Raw genomic sequence first — 26,892 nt, 5'->3', positions numbered from 1 at the left:
AATATGTGCCTGTGGGTATAGTGTAGCCGTCCGACAAACATGAGTGATACTTGATATATTTTCCTTCTTGGTTACGTCTCACTGCATTTTTTTTATTCCTATATTTGCCATATGTATCTATTTAACCTGTCTGTGAACTCAGCTTATCTCACGTTTGACTAAATTGACCTTGTTTTTATTCCTACCATTGTTGCAAGAAACCCTTGACCTGGATTCATACTCTCTTCAGTCTAGACTTAAACTGAAATGCTAGGGGCTTGGTTTGTAGTGAACAAAGCCAGGACACTGAGAACAAAGGATGGGATTCTGCCCTGAACCTGCCCTGCCATCCCTACATACTATACTGTAGGCAGCTCCAAACAGCAGGTGATTTTACATACCATTTATGCTACAAGAATAAATCATTGGGGTTGAATTAGTGACAGCATTTAAACCTTAACTTTAAATACCATCTATTAACCTCAGGCACAGTCTCGCAAGGCACTAAAGGCTTCATAATTTGAGGTCACTCAGCACCTCATAAGATCAGGTCCAAATGATGCCTAAGACAAATAAGCACATATGCCATGATACATAAAATCACTACAATTCTGAAGTCTCTACAAATGCCTAGATGCAATGGAATGAAGCTAAGGACACAGTGGCAGTATAATTCCTGACTATTTTAGTAAGTAATCAGTTGTTACCTGTCCAATATTATCATTTTAATAGCATACCCTCTCCTAGTTCTCATTTCAGGTTACTGGTACGGAGTAGCTTCTTACTGTTTTATGCTATGTGCACATCATTGGAGGGGTGGGGGAAGGGTTATTATCTTTTTTTATGTACAGAACATTCCCAGTGTTCCTCATGAGAAAGCATCTATTATGGATATTGTGGGGGTCTTTTGTTTCCAGCTTTTAATGACTCATTCAAAGAGCAAGAGCACAGCTAAAATCTGACAATCTAAAGGAAAATGAGAGCAAGAGAGAAAGGGGGGGAAGCAGTTTTTCTGCTTCACCTTCTTTTTAAAGAATTTAAAATTACATCCTTTGGGTCAGTCATGCTCAAAGTATTCCACACCCATTTCCCTCCCTGCCCCGCTCCCACCCCCACCCCCACCCCCGCCCAGCCCCCCTTACAGGAGACACTGAGAGACTTCTCAAATGGAGTCGTGGTAGGACTGAAATGGACAAGAATCTACTTGCCTTCACACCTGTTTGATAAAACACCTTCCTATTGGGATAGAAATTCAATGTGTGTTCTCTGGCCTCTTAAAACGTAAGTGTTGTCAGAGATCTAGTCATCTCTTTTGCAGTCAAAGAAAAAGCCTAAGAGAAGGAAAAAACAGAAAAAGCCCCAATATTCCTGCTGATGAAAGTGAAATGCCATAGAAAAAATTATGAGATGCTTCCTTCCCCAAACCTGACCTTTTGGATGAAAACCATGAGCTATTTGGAACTAACAAACCAACTGTCCTGGATGGGGAGTGTTTGCTTTTTTAACACCTTTGAGTTTCTTCTCACCTAACACAGACACACAGCTGTCACTAATGTTAATGGAAGTTATATATGCATAGAAAGGATAATAGAACCCTTCTCTTAACATAATATTAAAGTCAAAAGGACATATTGTTCTTTTTCTTTTTCTTGATCTTTTAATCCTTTTCTACAGCCACTGTCACCAGCAAACTGCAAACACATAGAATAGAACCTTCAGTATTGCTGAAGCTCCCTGAATTTTACATACTATTGCATTATAGATTAAAGCCCACAACTCTGGGACTGGCATATTCTTACCAGCTGAACCATAATATACATAGCAGGATTTTAATGGGCAAGAGAATTCCAAAACCTCACAGTGTCTGTACTTATTGTGTTTCAAATGCAACAAGGGCCTGATTCTCCCAAATGCTTTATACTGCTCCACCACCACCACAAAGCTGCCTTAAAGCTACTGGATGATTCCCCCAGCAACTGGAAATCCTTGGAGGGCACAGAGCTGCCATAGCATCTTCTACACCATCCATAGGTTGATCTGTGGGTGCTGGAGTGGCCCGTTGGGACACTAGGCAGCTGGTGTAAATTACAGCAACCTCCATGTTGCTCCAGCTCAGTCCTGGGGACTGGACTGCCATCAGAACAGCCCCTCAGCTTCAGCTTAGCATATAGGCTGGGGATTTTGGATCTGATACTTTTCTTTGTCAAATATTGGTGTAAATCAGAAGTAAGTAGAGCTACACTCTTCTAAAACTGGTGAATAAGGAGAATCAGACCTAAGCTCTTATTTTTTTTGCTAAATTACCTATGTGTATTGACCAGAATCTAAGAAAAGGGACAATTTAATGTTATTGCATGGTCAATAAAATTGACTCAATCAAATATGAGTCACTACAATACAACTATTGTGTTCCCTGTGAGTCCACCCTGAATGGTTTAACTATAGAAAAACAGATCAGTTAAATATTACAGAGGGAAGTGTGAGGTACAGGAGGACGTTAACAGAACAATGCATTGTGTGCATTCACTGGGGAGAACAACAGAATACTTTTTATGAGCTGGTATTATGAAAGTCGTGGGGCTTCTATCAGCAGTGGCAGTGAACCTCTGAAGTTGCCTTCAGGGAGTCTCACAGATGGAGCGCCAATTTGTTCCTTCTCACTGCTTCTATGCTGGATGTTGTTGACTTGTGCTCTCAATGCTGCCAATTGTGTTAGCAGCCAGACATGATAGGAAGAAAGCATGTTAGGCTGGACAGGAGATCTTCTGTAGCAAGAGATTTTTACATGTAAAAGTCAGTCAAATTCCATGGAAGCTCCTGACCAGATTACTACTTCAACAGTGTGTGTAGGTGCTGTATTTAGAGAAATATTTTGTCTGGGACTTTTTTTATTTTTGCGCATTCCTGCGGAATTCTTTTCTTTTTATTAATTTGCGTTACTTTTCTGGAAATATTTGAGCTGCACTTTGTTGCTTGCCTTTTGTTTTTCAGCTGTAATCCTAGGTTAATTAACCTTTACTGTTGCTGCTAATTAGCAGGCATTTGAAATATAAAGGAAGACATTTCTCAGCATTCATAATTTCCATTTTAATTCAGCTCTAGAGATACTGTGCATACTTTGAATACTTTTATTTGCTATCTCCTTTTACCTCTGGTAACCCTGTACTTGTACTTTAGTTTAAGGCCAAATTACCAAAGGAGATGGCAGCACATGCCCAGGTATCCACCATAGTAATAAAAATCCATATTTGTGTACACTATTTACACAGTTAGTCTAATCAAATCACTGTCTGCACACACAACTGCAGAGGTTCCCAGGTATTACAGGTGCATGTGAATTTTTGCAGGTGCACCCATTCACTGCACTATCCCTTGAAAATCCAGTCCCAATCATTGTTTTGGAAAACTGAGTGTCTTAGTAGAAATAGTATAAATAAACTTTTCAAACACTTTAGGTACACAATTGCATGTGTAATTTTATTTGTAATTTCCAGTGTAAACTCTGATTGAAAGCACACATTTTCATGCATATTGTGCATGCTTTACATTTACAATCATGATAATCGTCTGTGCCAATTAGATACACAATTGGGCATGTTTCAGAGTAGCAGCCGTGTTAGTCTGTATTCTCAAAAAGAAAAAGGAGACTTGTGGCACCTTAGAGACTAACCGATTTATTTGAGCATAAGCTTTTGTGAGCTACAGCTCACTTGAACCTAGCCTACTGGATAAGTCCTATGATACTAAAATTTCCACTATCATGGAGGGCTGCACAACCAAACTTCAAACAATAATTCAGATGTAAACGGCTGTCTAAAAATGATATAATAATTACTACTTTGAAATTCTATAACACCTTTTCGCAAAGGGTCTGAAAACTCTGTATGCACATCAGCAATTTAAAACTTGCAGCACTGCTGTGAAGTAGGCTAAGTATTATCAACAATTCAAATGAGGATATAAACCACCTGTAGGTTCAAGAGACATGCCCAATATCAGATTAAATCGATGCCAATCCTGACTCCTCAATCATATAATTTGACAGTGCTTTCTCCCCTTGCCCTTCACCCCCCACCTTCAACTTGGAATTAGAACCTACAGGTCCCAAAGAAGTTATTGCTCATTATGGGGGCAAAAATTCAGAAGACCTCTTAAAACAGGCTCACTCCTGAACACTGAGACTTGCCAATATAAATATATGCATCCACAAATAATATAGGCATCTTATTGGAGCCCAGATGAACATTTGGCTTTCTGAGTATGAGAGAGAGAGAGAGAGAAAGAGAGAGAGAGAGAGTGTGTTTGTATTGCAATCTTATACATTTAAAATTATTAAAATAAATTAATAATTTTGAAAAAGGATACATTCAAAATTAAATTCAACTCCCTGCTTGAGGTTTCAACTTATAGCATTTTTTTAAAAAATGGTTCATTTAAAGGCCTCTAAAAATATGCTTATGTCAGGATAAGCTTAACATATAGAAGTAGCAGAGGACACTGGGACCAGAACATATCAATTTCTATGAAATTTTAATGTGTATGTACAGTAGAATGAGGGGTTTTTAAAAATTGAAAATTAGGATGCAATGCTTTGTAGCACCAGGCTAATAAATTAATAATACCGTATCCCCACTGGTCTGCCTGCTTGGCTCAGGGCCCACTCAGTGGAAATTAATGTTTCTATTACTTGTAATCATCATTATAGGGAAATACCTGCATTTCAGATTTGACTTCTCAGGCATCTCTGTTGCTAATGGGCATGCAAAATAGTTTGTTAAGACACACAGAGCTGACTTTGTTATTACAAGATGTTGTAAGGATACGTCTAGTGTTTTGGAAGTGAGAAGTCATTGCTAGAGGCATGTGAATCTGAAATATTCAATCTAATTTTGGTGGGGGAGGGGTGGAGAGGGTTGATTTTAATATGGACTCCCCTTCCCTCCACCAGAGTTCAACCTTTGAAATAGATTTTACTTGAACAAAATTAACAAATAGAGTACTTTCTCTTGTGGGATTATCATTTAAAGAACATTATTATTTAATATGCAGCCTTTCATGTTGTCCATTACTCCATTTGAATCCTGAAATGGAACACAGAATGTGCTGCGATGCTTGGTTTTAGAACACTTCAAGACCCCAGCATAAAACCCTATATGTCTGGTTAGCTTTATCAAAGTACATTGTTTGTTCCATATTTCCTTTGATGTGCAGCTTCCTTAAGGCTTTTGAAAATAATTATACCGCTTCAAAGCCCTTTGGAAAAAAACCAGCTGCGAAGTACCCACAAAGTGGTCTGCTTTCATGAGCATGAGCCAGCCACTGCGCCTGTCCCATGGAGCTCTTTGTGTGTTTCTGATGGAAGGAGATCACGATTTATTTCCGTTTGTCTCCTTTCCCCTGTTTTCCATAAAGTCACTGAGGATTGCATGTATTTATTACTGTTTCTGTGTTTGCTCCCAAATCAATGCACAGCTGGTATTCTTGTCGCTGTCATTTTATTATTATTATAATTACTCATTGTTTCTTAAGTGTTGACAGTGTGCTTGTATCAGTACAAAAACATAACCAAAGTCATTATCCCTGCTCTATGGATATTCTTAATTGGCACACAAGGACAGTCAGAGAAATGTCCTCAGAATGCTCTAGCTAATTTAACTTAAGATTCTATTTACAGTAGTTCTAAAAGGTTATTTTAAGGTGTATGTAACAGAACGTCTGATGTATCTGTTGTCCTATGTTAGTGTCAACTCAGATTACATTCATCTAGTACAACCATCTACCTAGTTACCTGTCTGACTCTCAGCACAGGGCAGTGTCTCAGGGTCTGAGCTCGCAACACGTAAGTTAATAGGAGTTTTGCCATTGACTTAAATGGGAGAAAGACTGTGTCCTGAGACCTCTACGTACCTTCTTCCTGAGGTATGCTTTGCTGGCTGACGCTAATGTGTACGTCCTTTGTTTCGCATAGCACTGGGGTAGCTTTTATTTTACAGCTGTAAGCTACCTGGGGCAGCTCCCATATTTTTCTTAAACATTTGTACAATGCTAACACAGTGAAGCTGAGGTCCTGAGGGCTACTGCAGTACAAATAGCACATAACAGTAGCAACCACCGTTTGAATACTAGCCCTGTTTACTGACACATGGAAGCCATAAGTTCAATTCCTAGTACTGGCCTTACACACCCCAGAGGGGCAAGTGGTTCAGAGACACAGGGACCAAATTCTACTTTCATGTCCAGGTGCCCTATTATGCTGCTTCAAAGCAATCTGAAAAAATCAGCTGTAACATACCAACATCAGGGTTTGTTTTCATGGGTTTCTCTGTGTTTCTGATGGAGGACAATCAAGATTTACTGCCAGGTTTAGAGTCTCTGTGCTTTGGTAGAACCCTCACTGACGATTACGTACGTGTATTACTGTCTCCCTATAATGAATGTAACTGACAGCAGAATTTGGCCGAGAGCATTCAGGTCCCAGCTGGGGTTAACAGAACTTTTTGCATTGCTCTTAGTGACTCCCCCACTGAGACCTTAAGGACTGGCACTGAGGCGCTCTGAAGGGAGTCTCAGTTACCCTCACTTACCCTCGAGGATGGTAGGGAGGATTTAAGACCTCAGTGGTGGCACCAAGTTGAAGCATGGATACATTTATTAAGGGATCTTCTTGGTTTGTCTAAGAAGCAGAGGACCCTGGGTAGGAAAAAAAAGAGACAAGGTTACAATTCCCATGTAAGAAAGCCTCAGACATATGCAAACAAGGGTTGGTAAATGCTACAAAAAGCCACTGTACTGAAGTTGCTCGAACACAGGCTATTCAGGAGAAGCTGCATACTGATGATCCCGCACCATTACAGCCAATGGACTCTGTGCCGCATGCCATTCAGGTACACATTTGGAGCCTTCACAAAAGCAGAGAGCTCGTCGTTAGTCTCATTCCCTTAGTGGACAGGAAAGGAGATGATGTTTGTGCCTGGGAGCAGAGAGCTCCCCAGAGGCACTTTGCTTTGTTGCTGTATTTAACTCTCCTTCCATAAATTCATCTGCTTGGTTGTGCAGCAAAATTGAAATTTGTTTATGCTCATTCCAAGCAGTGATGAAAACCATATAAAATTACACAAAGGAGATTGGACTGAAAGCTTTTATTGGTTAGACATGATCTCTCCTCCTGAGACCTTCATGGGATATAACTACAGTAGTGACACTGGTGACTCGTCAAAACTCAACAGTTGCTTTCGATAACAGAATAAGTATTTGCAGTTATAATAACCTCACCCTGAATACTGCAGGTTCTGTTTCCCATTGCAAACACAGGGGAACATGAGGGAATGTCACCAATACTTGGATTCTTTATTTAAGGTTAGTTAACTGGCACCTTGTTACGGCTATGCCTGTAGACTTATGTCATACACATCAGCATTTGTAATACTGTCAACATAACAATTTACAATCAAGTGGTTAAGTAACTGCTACAGTTTTTACTTGGTCACAAACATCTACAGAATAAAGGATGCTGGTTTGGGCAGTTCCTAACCAGCATTCTACATTGAGTTTAGAACTATTCATTACAGGATTCTTGAAATATGATAAAAAGAAAAGGAGTACTTGTGGCACCTTAGAGACTAACCAATTTATTTGAGCATAAGCTTTCGTGAGCTACAGCTCACTTCATCGCAAGTGAGCTGTAGCTCACGAAAGCTTATGCTCAAATAAATTGGTTAGTCTCTAAGGTGCCACAAGTACTCCTTTTCTTTTTGCGAATACAGACTAACACGGCTGTTACTCTGAAACTTGAAATATGATGTGATCTTTGCAGCAGTTCACATATTGCTAGGCATCAAACACATAACTAGCCCCAAAAGAGGATTTTCCCTAAAGAAGTAATGTGAATATTAAATGTTTTTAAAAAAACTTTTTTCCATTTATTTTAAACATAATCTTTTAAAAATACAGAGGACCACAGTAATAGTCACTGATGAGTTTGCTGATTTGCCTTAAATTGTGGAGAAATGTTGAACAAGAAACTCTGATGATGTTTTATGAAGCGAGAAATTAATAACAACTAAGGCCCTGATCCTGCAACAAACTCCTTAAGGGAAGACCCCAAATAAAAGCCAATAGGGCTTTGTTTAGGTGCAGACTTCCATTCTCACAGAGCTCAATGCAGATCAAAGCCAAAAAGAGAAGAAGATAAATGCATTTTGTCAGACTCCCCCTCACTCCCCCACCATTCCACAAAAACAACAATACTTAATACAAGGCATTACATTGGCTTGTAAATAAAGTGCTAAATGGCAATCTATTTAATCGCCATGTGTTGACAAGTAAGTCATTTCACACTTTTGCTTTCCAGTTAGATGATCTGGAATGGCAAAATTTAGAAGCCAATAATATTTTAGCAAACTTAACTATGGGAAGTCCTAAGGAGTCGTTAATGGCATTTTGAATGATCCTTTTCAGTAGACTTGCTACATTCTATTCTCATGTGGCCTTCAAATTGTGCTAGAACTATAGACAGATGAAGGTTCCTTATTCTGGAAAGCATCCCTGTTCAGCAAGAGGGCTTAAGCAGGTCATGGGGACTTAAGCACATATTTAAAAGTTAAGCATGCGTTTAAGTGCTTTTCTGAATTGAGGCCTATGTGGAGAAAGGCATTCAGTAAGGAAAATCTGCCTGTAACATACAGCTATTGGGCTTCCTTTTCTAAAATACTGCATCATCATTCCCTGCTGATGTTAAAACTCATCTGTTATCCATCATGCGGATGGTACATGTTCCCCCCAGCACAACAAAATGACAATGTTCAAAATATTGGCCCGAAAAAGGCTCTGTAATTTAAGGCTTTTTACTCTTCTGCTTCATAAATCGCTGTTATTTTCTGCTAGTTAAATAAGTGTAATTCAAGATATACTCTTTTCTCTAGCTGAGCAAAAATGACAGGGATTCTTCGTTTACTTTTTGGAAAAAGGTTCCGTCTTTCTCCCCCTCCCCCACCATGATGATAATCTTTTTTCCTTGGCTTTCAGAAAAGAAACAAACTATTCAGTGTCAGGTTAGACTCAGCTGCCATCAGAGCAGTAATCATGCTGGCCTAGAAAGAGACTGCTTATATGCATTTCCTGGTATGGTACTCTGTGCCGCACATAGGCATCTAAGGGAAGCATTGGTTAAATACGTTTGACATCCAGGGATGAAACTCTTTCCTGGGGCTGGGACTGGAGAAGTGGAATTGTGTACAGACCATTTGAGTAGAATTTCCTTTGATAGACAGAATCAGCCTGTATTACTGTCTCTTTTTCTGCTTCCTAGTCTGTTCAGGTAAGAGCTGTTCAGAGGCTGGAAAATTAGCCACCAGCCCTTCATCTTTCTCAACATCTTTCTCAAGAGCAGTTACTTTCTTGGCTGTTCTCTCTGCTTGGCTGATGGGTGACACAGAAGCTAAGGATTACGGAACTTTGACATTCTCCTCTTGTTAATTTATCATTTCCTTGTATGGCGAGTAGCACTTTATCTCCACTTCAGGACCACGATTATATCTACGTAGTTGTTTCTTCCCACTAATTGTAAAAGAAATGCAAGCACCCTCTTGCGTAGTGGTTGTGAGACCTGCATGAGAAACATTTTAGATAACAGAAAATATTCACAAAATATTAAGCTTTCATTCTTTGTGTTTGAGTGGTCCCTACCATTCCCATAAGAAACATACTGTGCATTTTTGATCAAAAAGCAATCATTAGCACAATAAACTGATATGCACCTGCAAGTTGTTCTAATCTCAGTCATCAGTGGTTGAAATGTTCAAAAGCACCTAAGTGCCTTAGGATCTATGAAAACATTGCACAAACATGCATAGATTTTGGCAACAGCAGCCAAAAGATTGGTCTTGGAATCTCCATTTTCAGAATACAGGCCACTAGGAATTTTCATTCATATTTGAACACAGTCAGGTCAGTGTTTAAGCTTAGGGATATTACAGTTCAATTAGACTAGTGCTTTCAAGCTGATCTGAGCCTCAAGATACTGCCAAGCTAAAGTGTAGAAACTGTGAACTTTACATTTGATGTGACAGCTGAGTATTACCACAGCCCCTTGGGAACCGTGCACTGTCTGAGATACTCTATTCTCTCTCTTTTTTTTTTGGTGGGGGGAGGGAGGATAGGGGAAAAGGAGGGCTAGGAGGAGAGCAGTGGGTCATCCTGACTGTTTACTGAGTCCTGAAGAGCATTTCTGAAGATTATTGTAATTGCTGCTTCAGAAAACAAACACTCTCAGACTTGAAGTAATAGGGCAACCTGACAAATCAACCATTTTTAAATTGCCTCACTTCTGGAAGTATTTTCCATGCATGCCCATCTTACTCCGTACACACAGCATTATACAACCTATTTACAGCAGGCCCTCTAGTAAGGGTCTTTATTCAAGTGGAAGAATTGGTCCTAGCAGAAAGGATTTCAGCAGGGTTTACATACAACCAAATGCAGGAGTATCAGAGGGCCCCTCTGAAGGGATCAGCCACCTCCTAAGCATTCCTTTGTGACCTAAGATTACTGCAGGTCGTCTGCCTCAGTTCTCCACTTCTCAGGGTTCTCTCAAAGAAGCCCTCTCCTCTTTGGGGCTGGATTTATTTAAATAATAAACTCATTCCCAAAAGAACGTTCTCAAATCTCCATCAAGTCCATACTCCCTGTCTTTTTTGCTAAGGGCTCCCAGGCTTTCCCTCTCTGGAAATTTTTCTCTCATACCTACAGGTTCTCTGCTGGAGTCCACTTTCTCCCAGCAGCGATTCCCTGCCTTGGCAAGGCTCCACTAAACTCTTTCACTCTAGCTTCACCCTGGTTCTCTTCCCCCACACCCTAGCTACTCTTTACAGGGGAATCAGCACCTCCATCCCCAGCTGGATCTACTGATTAAACCCCACACCCATCCCAGGTGTGGCAGCCAGGGCCAATTGGAACAGGGCTCACTGGCTCTGGCCCTTGAAGGGACCCAGCACCTCATTACACCCACAAAGGGTCACATTCTATTCTAGATTAGATGGGTGCATTCCCACTAGAAGGAGAGTCGAATTGGTCTATTATATCCATTTTCATGCACCTTTTTCAATCATTGCTCTATTTTTTCATGTGTCTTATTTTTGCACTCAAATATTTCCACTATCTCCAAGGCCCTGGTGTCCTCTAAAAAGACAGGACATCTAAAATATGCACCAATGATGCTTGATTTGTGCCCATTTATGGATATAAATTGGCAACAGAGGCAGGGGAGTTGTGGCACAGGAGGGCCCAGTAGAGTAGAGAATAAGGGTGGTCAATTTTGCCGTCTGGCAGGCAGGCACATTTTTATAGCAGGTGTGCAGCAACAGTGTAGAGGTGAAGTGGTGCAGCACAAATAGGGAACTGAGAAAAGAAGGGAATTGTGCCGTAAAGTGCATGGGCACAAAATTGCACAGAAGAAAGGTCCTTGGTTATCACTCTGATTTACAGGTTTGGATTGAATATAAAATTGAGAGCTGACCATATGTCTGGCAGACATTGGTTCCCATTGGCAGAATGAGAAAGGCAACACTAGACAGATGGGTTTCTGGGTGATGAATTTTGTTCCCTTTTTCAAGGAAAATAAGACAAAAATCATTTTAATAACAACTCCACTCCCAATTTGCTATTGAGCGTGGGACTTTTAGATTAAAGGTCACCCTCTTCTGTAAGATGCACGTGGTATCATGAATAAACATCTCTGCAGTAGTTTGGAGAGACCCTTTATGAAGGTAACACAGGATATGTACATACTGCAGTTACAATCCCATGGCTGGCCCATGCCAGCTGGCTGGGGCTCACAGGGCTCGGGCTATGGGGCTGCTTAATTCTAGGGTAGACATCCGGGTTCAGGCAGGAGGGGAGAGATCCCAGCGCTCGGGCTGCAGCCTGAGCCAGAATGTGTACACCTCAATTAAACAGCCCCGCAGCCTGAGCCCCGTGAGCCCGAGCCCGGTGGCGCAGGCCAGCTGTGGGTATCTAGCTGCAGCGTAGACATACCCACCGTAAGAAAGGAATGCTGCATAGGGGTTGCAGATTCCCTTATGGGGCCACGCATGCAGCATTGCAGCAGCGGTGGTTCCGGACTACTGCTGGCTCTGCCACTGCAGCTATTACAATACCCCGTCTCCCATCGCACCCAGTTATCTGCTCCACTTTCTTCATCACGAGGAAGGCAGGGAACTGAACCACACGGTGTAGGCCCTGGCATTAAGAAAGCTTCTCTGGCAACATTTTTTAATTTATTTTTGTAATAAAGGTATCCAGTTAATGGTTTCTGGTACAAACAGGGTGATTAGGGGAATTAATGCTAACCTCAAGTCCTTAGTCATGGAGTGCCAGGAGGACAGGTTTTTGAGGGGAAGCTGCATACGGAGTCTGTAATGCCTGTGTGGCATGGAGTCCTCTTTGGGGAAACCCCATAGGGCAGGGGGGAGGAGCTGGCAGTGGTTGTCCTACAGTGTAGTCTCCAGTCCTCTATTCCACAAGGTGGGTATGAGGGGAGCAGCAAGCCATGCCAGTCTGTTAAGCTATTTGTTTTTTCTCCTGGGAACCACAGCTCTGGCTGGCCAGATTCTTGCTGGGTGGTGCAGTACATGTAAATGCTTCACCTGTCAAAACAAGGCATTGCACATGTGGAGATAACTGAATTAGCCTTGATTATATAATGATCCTTCAGCGGTTTAATTTTCTTACTGTCAGTAGGTTTCCTTCTTCTCCAGGTAAAGGAGAGGAAACCAAATTTTGGATTCCTTTACACCAGAGGTAATCAATTATTTTTTGTCAAAAATTTCTTGGTCAAGGTATAGTCAGGGTCCAGACTCTAGAGAAAATTCTAAAAAAATAATGACAATAAGTAAATAAAAAGATTTCGGAGCCCTTTCAAAAGCATCTGACAATCCGGATTTGGCCCACAGTCTGCCTATCGAGTACCCCTGCTTTACGCAAACATTGTAAAACTTATTTTGTTAATGAACCACTAGTGTCAGACCATGTATTATAAATGATAAGAAGTGTTACCGGGACTTGACACGCTGATTCAAAAGGCATGAAAGGTTCCTGATTAATTTCTTTGCACCTCTGCGCCTACTAAAGTAATGCTGTTAAGTGATATGTCAACTTCCTGAAGGAATGTTTTCTGAAAGAAATCACAAGCCTCAAATATATATATAGTATATTTATGTCACTGAGATTTAGCTCGAGTTGCCACTCACATATTCTCTTTTCTTTGATGAGAGTAATCTGTTCCTTCGTTATTTCAGCTAAAGCCGTTTTTGAAATTCAAATACTTTGAAGGGAAGCTCAGCATGACAGAATGGAAATAAACTTTCCTGACAAGAGCAGCCCCCTCCCATCAGCCACAGGTTTTTTCCCCTCTCCTTCAGTTCAAAAATAAGAATAAGGAGGAAATCCTTAATTTAGTACAGTAAAGATGGGTGGAAATTTTCAAATAGGGATAGATGGAAAAATTAGATTTTGGTCCAAGGTAGCTTTGGTAGCCCCACCTCAGAGGTAGAGCTGGGAAAAGAAAAAAGAAAATCGGGTTGTTTGGTGGTTTTTGGGTTTTTTCTCTCTCTCTGGGAGCTCAAGGGGCGGTGGGGGGGAAATATTCCACGAGAACCAAAACTGAAAATTCCAATTTTTTTTTTGGCAAATCTTAAAAAGTTGACAAAAACATCCTTTTGGTTTAAACAAAATGTTTTATTCAATCTGAAGTGACCCATTTCATTTCTAGTTCTAGGCAATTTTAAAATAAAAGCAAAGGAAATGGATGCAGGAGGAGGAGCTGCTGCTGGAGTCACCTCCCTTATAACTTTCAGCCCATTGGTTAGGACATTTACTTGACATGGGGAGACCCAGGTTTCATGGGAGAGATTGAGAGCACCCTGCCTCATAGTGCCGTGGGTTAGGGCACTCTCCTACTACATCAGGCAGAGGAGCAATTGAACTTGGGTCTTCGATACCCCAGGTGGGTGCCCTAACCACTGGGCTAAAAGTCAAGGGCAGTAGCTCCTGTCCTAGTCATTTTCAGAAAGGTGCCCCAGCCCCAAGAAATGTTTTGGGTCAGAATGATTTGGCAAATGAATATCAAATTTGCAAATAGTTTCAGGTCAGCCAAACCCGGTAAATCAACTATTTGTTGAAAATATTTCACCCAGCTTTACTCAGGAGACTTGCTAACAAGTAGCAAGGCAAGGAGTCCTAGCACTTACCTCAAGGGAGGTGTGGAATGCTAGACTGATCAGCAGCCAGGCAGCAAGGCTGGGAATCGGGTGGTGGGGCCAGAGAGAAAGCTTGTTCTGAGTGGGGGCTGAGGGCTATTTTGTGCATGATGTTCATGGAAGCATCAGTTCTCCTCTGTCATTCAGCTACTCTTCTTGGGCTTTTCCCCCACCTTCATGTACCTTCATGAAATTGAAGGGTGCACAGCTTTGCGAGGCCAGACTCATCTCTGAGATAACTCCATGAATGGAGAGTTTACCCCAGGGATGGATTTGGCCCATAGTTTGTCTGTTTTTATTATTAATTATTATTATTTTAAAGAGGCTGAGCTCTGGGGTAAGAGAGAGTCTGAGATGGGAAATCTTGAACAGAGGATACATTAAATGGAAGCAGCAACAGAATAGGAGAAGTAACAGCACTTACACCTACCTGCCAGCCAACACATATACCCTGCCCACTGATATGACAAAATTTAAGATGTACTTGATACCTGACTTTGGATCTTGATGCAGCTATCTGCTGTTCCCTAGTTTGAATATTTTTCTGATGTGCCAAATGGGGTCTGTCAGAGCATCAGCCTACCTCATCCCAGCATCTGATTATCCAGGCCTCAGTTTACCATCTTGCTCAACAACGCCTTATACACACCACATGCTGCAAATAAGCACAGTTGGGCAGGAACTGGATTTTCTCCTTCATGGCAAGTTTCTGCCCTTTTGAAACATGGTTCCCATTCTGAAACAAAACAGAAAACAAAACAAAACTGAAATTGTCTACCAAACAAAATCCAAAAATAATTCCCAGTTTTGGGTCAATCAAAATGGTTCATTTTGATAAAATCAAAGTGTTTAATTCCAATTTTGACCTTTTAAATGTTATAAATTTTTTTTGAAACAAAAGGTCATTTCGAAAAACACCACAAACATTCCATTCCAAAAAGGGCAAAACAGATTATTTACCATAACATTCTGTTCCATTTTTCCCCCTAAACAAAAAGTCATCAAAACTCACATTTCTGCACAACATTTTGCTTTTGACCAATCAGAATTTTCTGACCATTTACAATTTCTGGAAAATTTACAATCAGACCTTCAAATAAGCTTTCCTGATTTGGGGGTTGGTTAATTGGAACATAAAACAAATAGTTTACCTGGCTGTCCCAGGCACAAATATTTCCTCCCCGATCAGCAGGGTTCAAAATCTGTGCAACCTTTCAGGCCTACCGGCTTAGTCCTTCCTGTTCCTGGGACACCAAGTTCAGTTCCTAGGTTCCTTCTCTCATCTCTACCACCAGCTGGCTCTCCCCCCAGCCAAGCACAGTCCTCACCCCACACCCAGACCACTTCCCAGCATTCCCTGCCCCCTACAGGTCATTCCCACTGGTTGGGAAGCAACTCCTCTTATAATTGTACTACTGCTGTCATATGACTCTTGAACACCCGATTCGTGCACCATTCCTAGTCAGCTGTGGACATTAACCCTTTACAAGCCCAGTTTGCTCTGAGACGGGATCCTCCTTAGCATTATTTTTAGTTCGACACTGAGACTTCAGTGCTGATAAAGAGGACCCTACCAGTAACAATGGAAAGCTATGTCTGTATCAGAAACCTAGGGTCATTAAAATTCTTCCCACAGTGTCTTTGGCCCAAGGGTCAGCTCATTTCAGAGGGAACCTCCTCTTCCATTTTTAACTCTGTGGCTGAGGTGCAAACACAGATGCAACGACAATAAAGGAGAGAGACCCCAGAGCTGCATTACAAACCGATTCATCAGAAAGCAGAGCATGCCTTGCCTCACAAATTTGCCTGCAGTTTTTGTCTGTTGCGTTATTTTTCAACTGTTTTCAGGTTGCATATTTTCAGGGGTTCCTCTTGCAGTGATGCAGAGATTTGTTCAGGCATGACTCCACTTATCATTAATGGAAGTTACCTAAATGCCCAACAAGTTGACAGACTCTAGACCCCTGGGCAATTGCATAAACTCCACAGGGTGACTTCCCTGTGGCCACTTTGAATATTCACAAGAGTACTTTCAAGGGCTCTTACAGCTCCTCTCTGCAGCAAGGCTGGCATATCTCAGCTCTGGTTCCTGATGTGCCTACCGGCCATACAGATTCCACACTGTGAATTACAGCAGTTGCTGTAATCAGCAGTCTGGACATCAAACTATAGTCTCTTTGGCTCAATAGGAAAAATCCAAAAATGTAAGAGCCAACCTGCAGAACCCAGACACTCTCACAACTTAGTTAACACCTGAGACAATAAAAATCTGCAGGATGTCTATGTTGAGAAATAGCCAGTCCTTACCCTCTCTAAGCCCTGGTCTACACTAGGACTTTAGGTCGAATTTAGCAGCGTTAAATCGATTTAAACCTGCACCCGTCCACACAGTGAAGCCCTTTAATTCGACTTAAAGGGCTCTTAAAATCGATTTCCTTACTCCACCCCTGACAAGTGGATTAGCGCTTAAATCGACGTTCCCAGCTCAAATTTGGGGTACTGTGGACACAATTCGATGGTATTGGCCTCCGGGAGCTATCCCAGAGTGCTCCATTCTGACCGCTCTGGACAGCACTCTCAACTCAGATGCACTGGCCAGGTAGACAGGAAAAGAACCGCGAACTTTTGAATCTCATTTCCTGTTTGGCCAGCGTGGCAAGCTGCAGGTGACCATGCAGAGCTCATCAGCACAGGTGACCATGATGGAGTCCCAGAATTGCAAAAGAGCTCCAGCATGGACCGAACGGGAGGTACGGGATCTGATCGCTGTTTGGGGAGAGGAATCCGTGCTATCAGAACTCCGTTCCAGTTTTCGAAATGCCAAAACCTTTGTGAAAATCTCCCAGGGCATGAAGGACAGAGGCCGTAACAGGGACCCAAAGCAGTGCCGCGTGAAACTGAAGGAGCTGAGGCAAGCCTACCAGAAAACCAGAGAGGCGAACAGCCGCTCTGGGTCAGAGCCCCAAACATGCCGCTTCTATGATGAGCTGCATGCCATTTTAGGGGGTTCAGCCACCACTACCCCAGCCGTGTTGTTTGACTCCTTCAATGGAGATGGAGGCAATACGGAAGCAGGTTTTGGGGACGAAGAAGATGAGGAGGAGGAGGAGGAGGTTGTAGATGGCTCACAGCAAGCAAGCGGAGAAACCGGTTTTCCCGACAGCCAGGAACTGTTTCTCACCCTAGACCTGGAGCCAGTACCCCCCGAACCCACCCAAGGCTGCCTCCTGGACCCAGCAGGCGGAGAAGGGACCTCTGGTGAGTGTACCTTTTAAAATGCTATACATGGTTTAAAAGCAAGCATGTGAAAGGATTACTTTGCCCTGGCATTTGCGGTTCTCCTAGATGTAGTCCTAAAGCCTTTGCAAAAGGTTTCTGGGGAGGGCAGCCTTATTTCGTCCTTCATGGTAGGACACTTTTATCACTCCAGGCCAGTAACACATACTCGGGAATCACTGTAGAACAAAGCATTGCAGTGTATGTTTGCTGGCATTCAACCAAAATCCGTTCTTTCTCTCTCTGTGTTATCCTCAGGAGAGTGAGATATAATTCATGGTCACCTGGTTGAAATAGGGTGCTTTTCTTCAGGGACACATTCCTGCTGGGCTGTTTGCCTGTGGCTGAACAGAAATGTTCCCTGCTGTTAGCCACGGGGAGGGGGGAGGGTTGAGGGGGTAGTCACGCGGTGGGAGGAGGCAAAATGCGACCTTGTAACGAAAGCACATGTGCTATGTATGTAATGTTAACAGCAAGGTTTACCCTGAAAGAGTGTAGCCACTGTTTTATAAAATGTGTGTTTTTAAATACCGCTGTCCCTTTTTTTTTCTCCACCAGCTGGATGTGTTTCAATGATCACAGGATCTTCTCCTTCCCAGAGGCTAGTGAAGCTTAGAAAGAAAAAAAAACGCACTCGAGATGAAATGTTCTCCGAGCTAATGCTGTCCTCCCACACTGACAGAGCACAGACGAATGCGTGGAGGCAAATAATGTCAGAGTGCAGGAAAGCACAAAATGACCGGGAGGAGAGGTGGAGGGCTGAAGAGAGTAAGTGGCGGGCTGAAGAGAGTAAGTGGCGGGCAGAAGACAGGGCTGAAGCTCAAATGTCGCGGCAGCGTGATGAGAGAAGGCAGGATTCAATGCTGAGGCTGCTGCAGGACCAAACCAGAATGCTCCAGTGTATGGTTGAGCTGCAGCAAAGGCAGCTGGAGCACAGACTGCCACTGCTGCCCCTCTGTAACCAACCGCCCTCCTCCCCAAGTTCCATAGCCTCCACACCCAGACGCCCAAGAACGCGGTGGGGGGGCCTCCGGCCAACCAGCGACTCCACAACAGAGGATTGCCCAAAAAAAAAGAAGGCTGTCATTCAATAAATTTTAAAGTTGTAAACTTTTAAAGTGCTGTGCTTAATGTGCTGTGTGGCATTTTCCTTCCCTCCTCCACCACCCCTCCTGGGATACCTTGGTAGTCATCCCCCTATTTGTGTGATGAATGAATAACGAATGCATGACTGTGAAGCAGCAATGACTTTATTGCCTCTGCAAGCGGTGATTAAAGGGAGGAGGAGAGGGTGGTTAGCTTACAGGGAAGTAGAGTGAACCAAGGGGCGGGGGGTTTCATCAGGGAGAAACAAACAGAACTTTCACACTGTAGCCTGGCCAGTCATGAAACTGGTTTTCAAAGCTTCTCTGATGCGTGCCGCGCCCTCCTGAGCTCTTCTAACTGCCCTGGTGTCTGGCTGCGCGTAACCAGCAGCCAGGCGATTTGCCTCAATCTCCCACCCCGCCATAAACGTCTCCCCCTTACTCTCACAGATATTGTGGAGCACACAGCAAGCAGTAATAACAGTGGGAATATTGGTTTCGCTGAGGTCTAAGTGAGTCAGTAAACTGCGCCAGCGCGCCTTTAAACGTCCAAATGCACATTCTACCACCATTCTGCACTTGCTCAGCCTGTAGTTGAACAGCTCCTGACCACTGTCCAGGCTGCCTGTGTACGGCTTCATGAGCCATGGCATTAAGGGGTAGGCTGGGTCCCCAAGGATACATATAGGCATTTCAACATCCCCAACAGTTATTTTCTGGTCTGGGAAGAAAGTCCCTTCCTGCAGCTTTTGAAACAGACCAGAGTTCCTGAAGATGCGAGCGTCATGCACCTTTCCCGGCCATCCCACGTTGATGTTGGTGAAACGTCCCTTGTGATCCACCAGAGCTTGCAGCACTATCGAAAAGTACCCCTTGCGGTTTATGTACTCGCCGGCTTGGTGCTCTGGTGCCAAGATAGGGATATGGGTTCCGTCTATAGCCCCACCACAGTTAGGGAATCCCATTGCAGCAAAGCCATCCACTATGACCTGCACATTTCCCAGGGTCACTACCCTTGATATCAGCAGATCTTTGATTGCGTGAGCTACTTGCATCACAGCAGCCCCCACAGTAGATTTGCCCACTCCAAATTGATTCCCAACTGACCGGTAGCTGTCTGGCGTTGCAAGCTTCCACAGGGCTATCGCCACTCGCTTCTCAACTGTGAGGGCTGCTCTCATCCTGGTATTCATGCGCTTCAGGGCAGGGGAAAGCAAGTCACAAAGTTCCATGAAAGTGCCCTTACGCATGCGAAAGTTTCGCAGCCACTGGGAATCGTCCCAGACCTGCAACACTATGCGGTCCCACCAGTCTGTGCTTGTTTCCCGAGCCCAGAATCGGCGTTCCACAGCATGAACCTGCCCCATTAGCACCATGATGCATGCATTGGCAGGGCCCATGCTTTCAGAGAAATCTGTGTCCATGTCCTGGTCACTCACGGGACCGCGCTGACGTCGCCTCCTCGCCCGGTATCGCGTTGCCATGTTCTGGTGCTGCATATATTGCTGGATAATGCGTGTGGTGTTTAATGTGCTCCTAATTGCCAAAATGAGCTCAGCGGCCTCCATGCTTGCCTTGGTATGGCGTCTCCGCACAGAAAGAAGGCGCGGAACGATTGTCTGCCGTTGCTCTGACGGAGGGAGGGGCGACTGACGACACGGCTTACAGGGTTGGCTTCAGGGAGCTAAAATCAACAAAGGGTGTGCCTGTACATCAAGGAGTATTTCAGGCAGGACTGCACGGAGGGTTCCAATAAGAAATGGTGCACCTAAGTTATCGTTCTTATTGGAACAAGGAGGTTAGCCTGGCCTCTGATTGATACATGGCTAGATTAACCTCGCTGCGCCTTCTCTGTGACTGACTGCAGTGTGATCTAGATAGGGGAGGAGGAAAATGAGTCCAAAACAAATCTGGTCTATGTCTTGTTCTGACCCACTCCATCGATCCTTTACATCTTTGGCTGGCAGCAGACAAAAAAGGCGCGAAATGATTGTCTGCCCTTGCTTTCACGGGGGGAGGGAGGGTGGGAACGGGGTCCTGACGACATGTACCCAGAACCACCTGCGACAATGTTTTTTGCCGCATCAGGCATTGGGATATCAACCCAGAATTCCAATGGGCAGCGGAGACTGCGGGAACTGTGGGATAGCTACCCACAGTGCAACGCTCCAGAAGTCGACGCTTGCCTCGGTACTGTGGAAGCGCTCCGCCGAGTTAATGCACTTAATGCACTTTAGAGCATTTTCTGTGGGGACACACACACTCGAATATATAAAACCGATTTCAAAAAAACCGACTTCTATAAATTCGACCTAATTTCGTAGTGTAGACATACCCTAAGTGGAGATGTCCAGCTGCTCTGCTTGGGGGACATCTCACCAGGAAATCCCACAGGATTGTGGATGGGCAGGAATAAGAGTTTATTTGCTTCAGCCCCAGCCAACAAGATTTTAAATGACAGAGGAATAAGACAAGGGGGGACCTACTCTATTGGATCTGGTTTGCAGAGGTGCTGAGCACCTCCAACACCAGCTGAAGTCAAGCGGAACTGCAAAGCACCTCTGGAATATCAGGCCCCAGCGAAAACAACGAGGAGTCCTTGTGGCACCTTAGAGACTAACAAATGTATTTGGGCAAAAGCTTTTGTGGGCTAGAACCCACTTCATCAGATGCATGGACTCCTTGTAGTTTTTGCTGATACAGAATAACACAGCTATCACTCTGAAACCAGGCCCCAGTAGTTCTCTCTTAATTCAACTAACGTAATTGTTCTGATCTGATCTCCCATTAGAAGCTTTTTTCTTCAAAATGGTTTTCTCCCCTCTTGCCTGGTTTATTCTGTGACACCACTGGTCACAGAATCCCTTCCCTGGCTTTGAGTTGACATATCCTGGATCTTGGACTGCTGCCACTGACGACTGAACGACTCAATCTCTACTGTACTTAACAAAGCACCAATCGCCATTGCACCTTTCTCTGAAGTATTTGGAACAGACCACTTGCCGTGACAGGATACTGGCCTGAGATGACTATTGGCCCGATCTAGTCTGAAAATGTCTATTTTCCTCACAAGCACACTCACTATGTACCACACATATATAAAGGATAAATGACAGTGAAAGGTGTGAAAGTTTACTGATGGGATAACCATCGAACAGTCCAAGCAGCAACTGTGTTCATTTTAAACCATTCTGGGTTGTGGTACCTTCATTAACAGAGTTCTGGAAATCAAATTGTAACAGCCTTCTCCAGTCCATGTTTCTGGTGCAAGTGTATCATTTCCAGAATCCAGAAGCACCACTGTTGGGACCATTACTTCTGGGAGTGGTGTCAAAGGGCCATGTGCTGGCCACAGAGAAGCTGCCAGATGTCTCTAGGTGGAGGGTTGCAGATTTGACTGTCTTGCCCAGTTGTGACTTGCAGAACAGCAACCAGCCCCACTTGTGTTAAGTCCCTGCTATGAGCTAAGCTTGTGCTTACATGCCCTTGTGTAAAGGTTCTCTCATGTCCTTCCACGCTGGAATGCTCTTCAAGCTGTTGCTCATGGTCACCTTTCCTGATGATGAAAATCTGATTTGGCTTCCAGTTGTTTACATTTCCTGTGCATCTTTTACATAAGCATGCAGACCAGCCCCAGGCAATCAGACTCAAAAAAAGAGAAATAACCACATTATATTTAACATAATTAAAATATTAACTGCAGATCCAAAAATGTGCTGAATGCTTCAGAAAATGGTTGGAGAGTTGGCAAGCCCGGGCAGCTTGCTGGCTGCAGGATCTGGCTGATATTTAGATGTGCGTGCCACTTCAGTAGTCACTGCAGCATGTGGGAACTGCTTACATTCTGTGCAGTAGTCTTCTTATCTCCCAAATAGCCAACCCACAAAAAAGAAAAAAAGGATTTGAGTAAAGATGAACTCTGAGGGGTTTCACATGGTTCTTATTGCCAGGAAGACCATTCCCTTGATATGACTTCAGGACATCTGTCTTACATTGTTTCCATTTTTATTTTTCTCCTTCTCAGTCGGACGGTGCAAAACCTGAGAACTGCATACAGTAAGAAAATATTAGGCAATTAAATCAGTTTCCTTAGAACTGTATGTGCCTTGTTACAAATTTTTATATCAATAAAGTTAGAAGACATACCAAAGTCTGCAGTGGAGGGTTGGTCTTACCCGCCCTAAAATTAGTCTTCCCTTTCCAGCCTTCATCGTCTGTGTCCATATTTCAGGGAGTTTTAAATTAAATTTAAAGGACTAAATCTTGAGTCTGGATAAGCAGGACCTGAGGGAAGATGCCACCTTTATACCCCCCATTCCTGGTGGACAGGCAGGCTCCAGTGCAACCCCAGCATAATTTTGAGCAGTCTCAAGGCTGCTCTAAATTATGTCAGCTGGAATGGCCTCCTAGGGGCTGCTACATTTTCCCATAAAAGAAAATAAACAATGGAGTTAACTCTCTGCCCTCCCTGCATTGTCAAAGTTTCCTCAAATCCAAGGCAAAGTCAAGCTCACAGTACAGACTTCCCTGTCTCAGTTTGTTCTTCTCTTTCTCCTGTTGCTCATCAGTCCTCATCTCCTGCCCTTTTTTGGATCAAGCTCTCCAATTCCATTTCACTACTGCACCTTTGCCAGTGCCAGCTGTTTTTTGACAGCAGCCCTCTATATAACTATTGTCTATAACTTTGCTTTTACTTCCCCTCACTAAGCATACTTATTTCTTCTAATTATTCTTCAAAATTAAAATGAACTGAAACTCACCCCATGTGCTGAGCTAAGAACCAGACAATAAGACATAGTTATCAAGTTAACTCAATTCAATACCCTTTGGAGACCTCAAGGTGGTAGAGTGGATGCCACATTACCCCATCCAAGCTTAACACTTTGTCAAACATAGAACACCTCTTCTTTTCCTTCCTTGCTAGACCCACCTCCTGCTTCTTCATTAGAGAAATATAAGTGGGGTCTGAACACTGGAACTGTTCCTTCTGGCTACCATTAATTAAAATGCCCAAGAGTAACAGGCAAGAGTAAATAGGGACATTGCAAATAACTTTGGAGGAACACCATCAACTGCACAACTCCTAATAGCTACTGGTGCCCCTTTCTGACAGTCTTTGTAAACTCCTCTGCTGTCGGCTTTGAAGACAATCCCAGGGGAGTAAGTAAACTTTGCTAGAGATGCACCGAATTTGGGATGAGGTTTATTTCCTAGGCATGCCTTGATTTCCTGGTTTCAGACAAAGATGCTACAGTGATGTTAAGCTAGAGTTGGTCAATGAAACATGTGAGCGATGCTTAAACTACTTTGCAGATGTCTAAATCCTGAATGAAATGTAGTGGGGTGAGCAACCTGTCAAGACATCCTCTAAAATCAGCTGGCTCATCTAATCACCACTTACATGTTTGAAAAACTCCCAGGACAATTGGAATTGCTTAAGCAGCGGTGCATAAGAATGTAGGCAAGCACAGGGATAGCTTCTTGGAGATTGCCCTGACCCCCACAGTAGCTTCCATTCTACCACTGGGGATCTGATTTGCAGCCTTAGGCATGAGAGAGACTAATTTCATAAATGTTCACGTTCCCATTACAATGGCTGTCACGAGGAAGGACGAAATGCCATTTTCTGCTGCATCTGTTATAGCTTTAAAATAATCATAATAGCAGATCTACGGTGTGTCATTTTCTGTTATCATTGCTGTCTCAATAATAAGGAAAAGTTGCAATGCCTCACAGTTTCATTTTCAGCATACTTCTTATTTTCAAATATATAATTGGGAAAAAAAAACACAGCCCAAGAGATTCCTGCATTCTAGTGGCAGTTAAAAGGTTGCCATTCTGCAGTTCCCCTCAGGTGCTATGCCCCATTGCTGTTTCCTGGTCTTCATTCAGCATATACTTCCAGACTGAAATTCACAAAGTCTATCTTTTCTAGACAACATAAGAATGGCCATACTGGGTCAGACCAAAGGTCCATCCAGTCCAGTATCCTGTCTTCCGACAGTGGCCAGTGCCAGGTGCCCCAGAAAGAATGAACAGAACACGTAATCATCAAGTGATCCATTCCCTGTTGCATCCATTGTTCAGTTCTGCTAACTAATGTGACAAAGTATTTAACTTTTCTCTGTTTAATAGTTCATCAGTAATATCAATATTTAATACCAATATTTTCTAAATTAAATGAAAGGAGAATGACTTCTTCCCCCCACTGTGTTTAATATTTTTTTCAAAATTATTTCCTGTTTTCTTGGAAATCCCCACCTTTACACTAAGATTTATGTATTTGCACCCTGTCAATTTAAAAAAAAACAACCCATTAAAATACCATATTTAGTTTTCTTCTCCACTATTCACAAAACAAATTATTGTCATTTTAGTTTCCAGAGGCCAATGGCTCAGAAATGTTTATATACTCATTGCTCCACACTGCTCATTTAAATTGTAATGGATTGTTGAAAAAGATATGCAAATTGTTTTATAATTTTCATTCTCATGACATGGCTGGGTGACGGACAGAAGCATCACTCTTGGGAATTAGTGTATGGGTGTCCAAAAACACATCTCAACAGTGTCATCAATATCCTTGTTTATGGAGCTGTGCTATCTTTCATGGTAATGGCTGGCAGAAGCCTGTCATTATTCAGTCTTTATTGTTCCATGCGAAGCTTGGCTATAAACAAAATGAACAGTCATGTGAAGACAAAATATTGAAAATGTCTTCCACCTGAAGCATTACCTGTGTGCTTCTGTGGTTTTGCTGGATGAAATGCCTTCGAATTTTCCCATCTTCCCCAATTTCCTTAAGGAACATATCAGTGTAATAGCTGTTTGTGGTTTTGCTTAAGTACTACATACCAAACAATCTATCCTCATACATAAATTCTGAGCCAGTTCATAGAAATAGATGTGTTCTATAGTAGTTATGTGATGACAGTTCATTTTCAGGAGACTATTTTATTAATTAATTATTACTATTATTATTATTTGCATTAGCATTGCACCTAGGAGCCCCACCCATTGTGCTAGGCGCTGTACAAACGCAGAGCACAAAGACAGTCCCTCCCTGTGGTTTGAGCACAGAATTGGGAACCAGGAAGTCCCCTCCTGGGAGCTCATCCTAGCTATGTCACTAACTTCCTCTCTGACTTTCAGCAAGCCTCTTAGACTTAAATATTCCAAAATGGCCAATAGTTTTAGGTGCTTAACTTGACACCACGTGGGCCTCATTCACACAAAAGTGCTGCATACTAGCATGCCTGCTGAAGTCATTAGGGGCTGCAGCTGCTCAGCACCTGTGAAAGTCAGTCCCAAGGTGTCTCACATTGGGCACCCAAAAATCAGTGGTCACTTGTACAAATATCTCTTTTCACCTTTCTGTGCCTCGATTTCCACACTGGTAGAATGAAACTAATACTCACCTACCACACAGGTGTGGCGTAAATTAATCAGTTTTTATAAACCACTTTAAAGCTGGAAAGAGCTGTGTAAGTGTTAGGTGTTGCTGCAGCAGTTATTATTACTGTCTACCGGCCTCGAGTACATATGTGGCCTTCATTACACTAGCATTTGAGCACTTATTCCACACAATACCCCACGTGAGGTAGAGAAGTGCGATCATCTCCAGAGGTAACAAGCACAGAGAGACAGTGACTTGCCCAATGTCACACTGGAAACGTGACAGAGCAGGGAACTGAACCTCCGTCTCGTATGTTACGGGCTAGTGACCCCACCCCTGGGCCATCCTTACTAACTCAGCCTGTGACTAGCAATTCTTGTGGGTTGTTAGCACAAGGCTCCTTCCTTTCATTTCACTTCCAGTTTGATCCCTTCATAGGCCAAGGCAGAAAGTGAGCTCCCAAGTCCAACATTACATTTAAAGCTACAACGTCCCCCTCTCTCACACAGGGCCACATTCATCTGGTGCTTTTGTTGGAGTAAGAGTCTGGCAGAGGATTCTCTCATTGAGGAAGCATGAGATAGTCTGTTGTGGAGGGAATGGGAGTTACAAAGCCAACACCTCCCTTGGGCTGGGGGAAGGCTGTAGGGAATCATGCCAAAAAGTGAGCATCACTGGTGAAGATGGGAGCATGGTCAGGGCAGACTGGGAATGCACAAATTCTCCTCCACCAGAGCTCAAACTCCATGGACCTAGCCCCCAATGGACTCCTTGAGGGAGGCTGCAATAGAGTCACTCAGATACCAGGTGCTTGGAGTCAGTGGTGATGAGTGAGATACAAAGCCAAGAAAGGTCCCCCCGGCAGTACAAAAAGCCTTGCCGGCACATACCTCCCTGCTCAGCA

The 26,892-nt window shown here is 43.2% G+C and overlaps 1 protein-coding gene across 4 annotated transcripts in view; it reads left to right on the top strand.

The window, feature by feature from the left end:
* Positions 1-26,892, top strand: part of PHACTR3 (phosphatase and actin regulator 3) — a 169,614-nt gene that overhangs the window by 69,604 nt on the left and 73,118 nt on the right. The gene's annotated exons all lie outside the window — the stretch shown is intronic.

Source organism: Lepidochelys olivacea, assembly GCF_965140295.1.
Source record: "Lepidochelys olivacea isolate rLepOli2 genome assembly, chromosome: 13".
NCBI lineage: Eukaryota > Metazoa > Chordata > Testudines > Cheloniidae > Lepidochelys > Lepidochelys olivacea.
The sequence above is the reverse complement of the archived record's forward strand: the minus strand, read 5'-3'. Positions and strand labels throughout refer to the sequence as shown.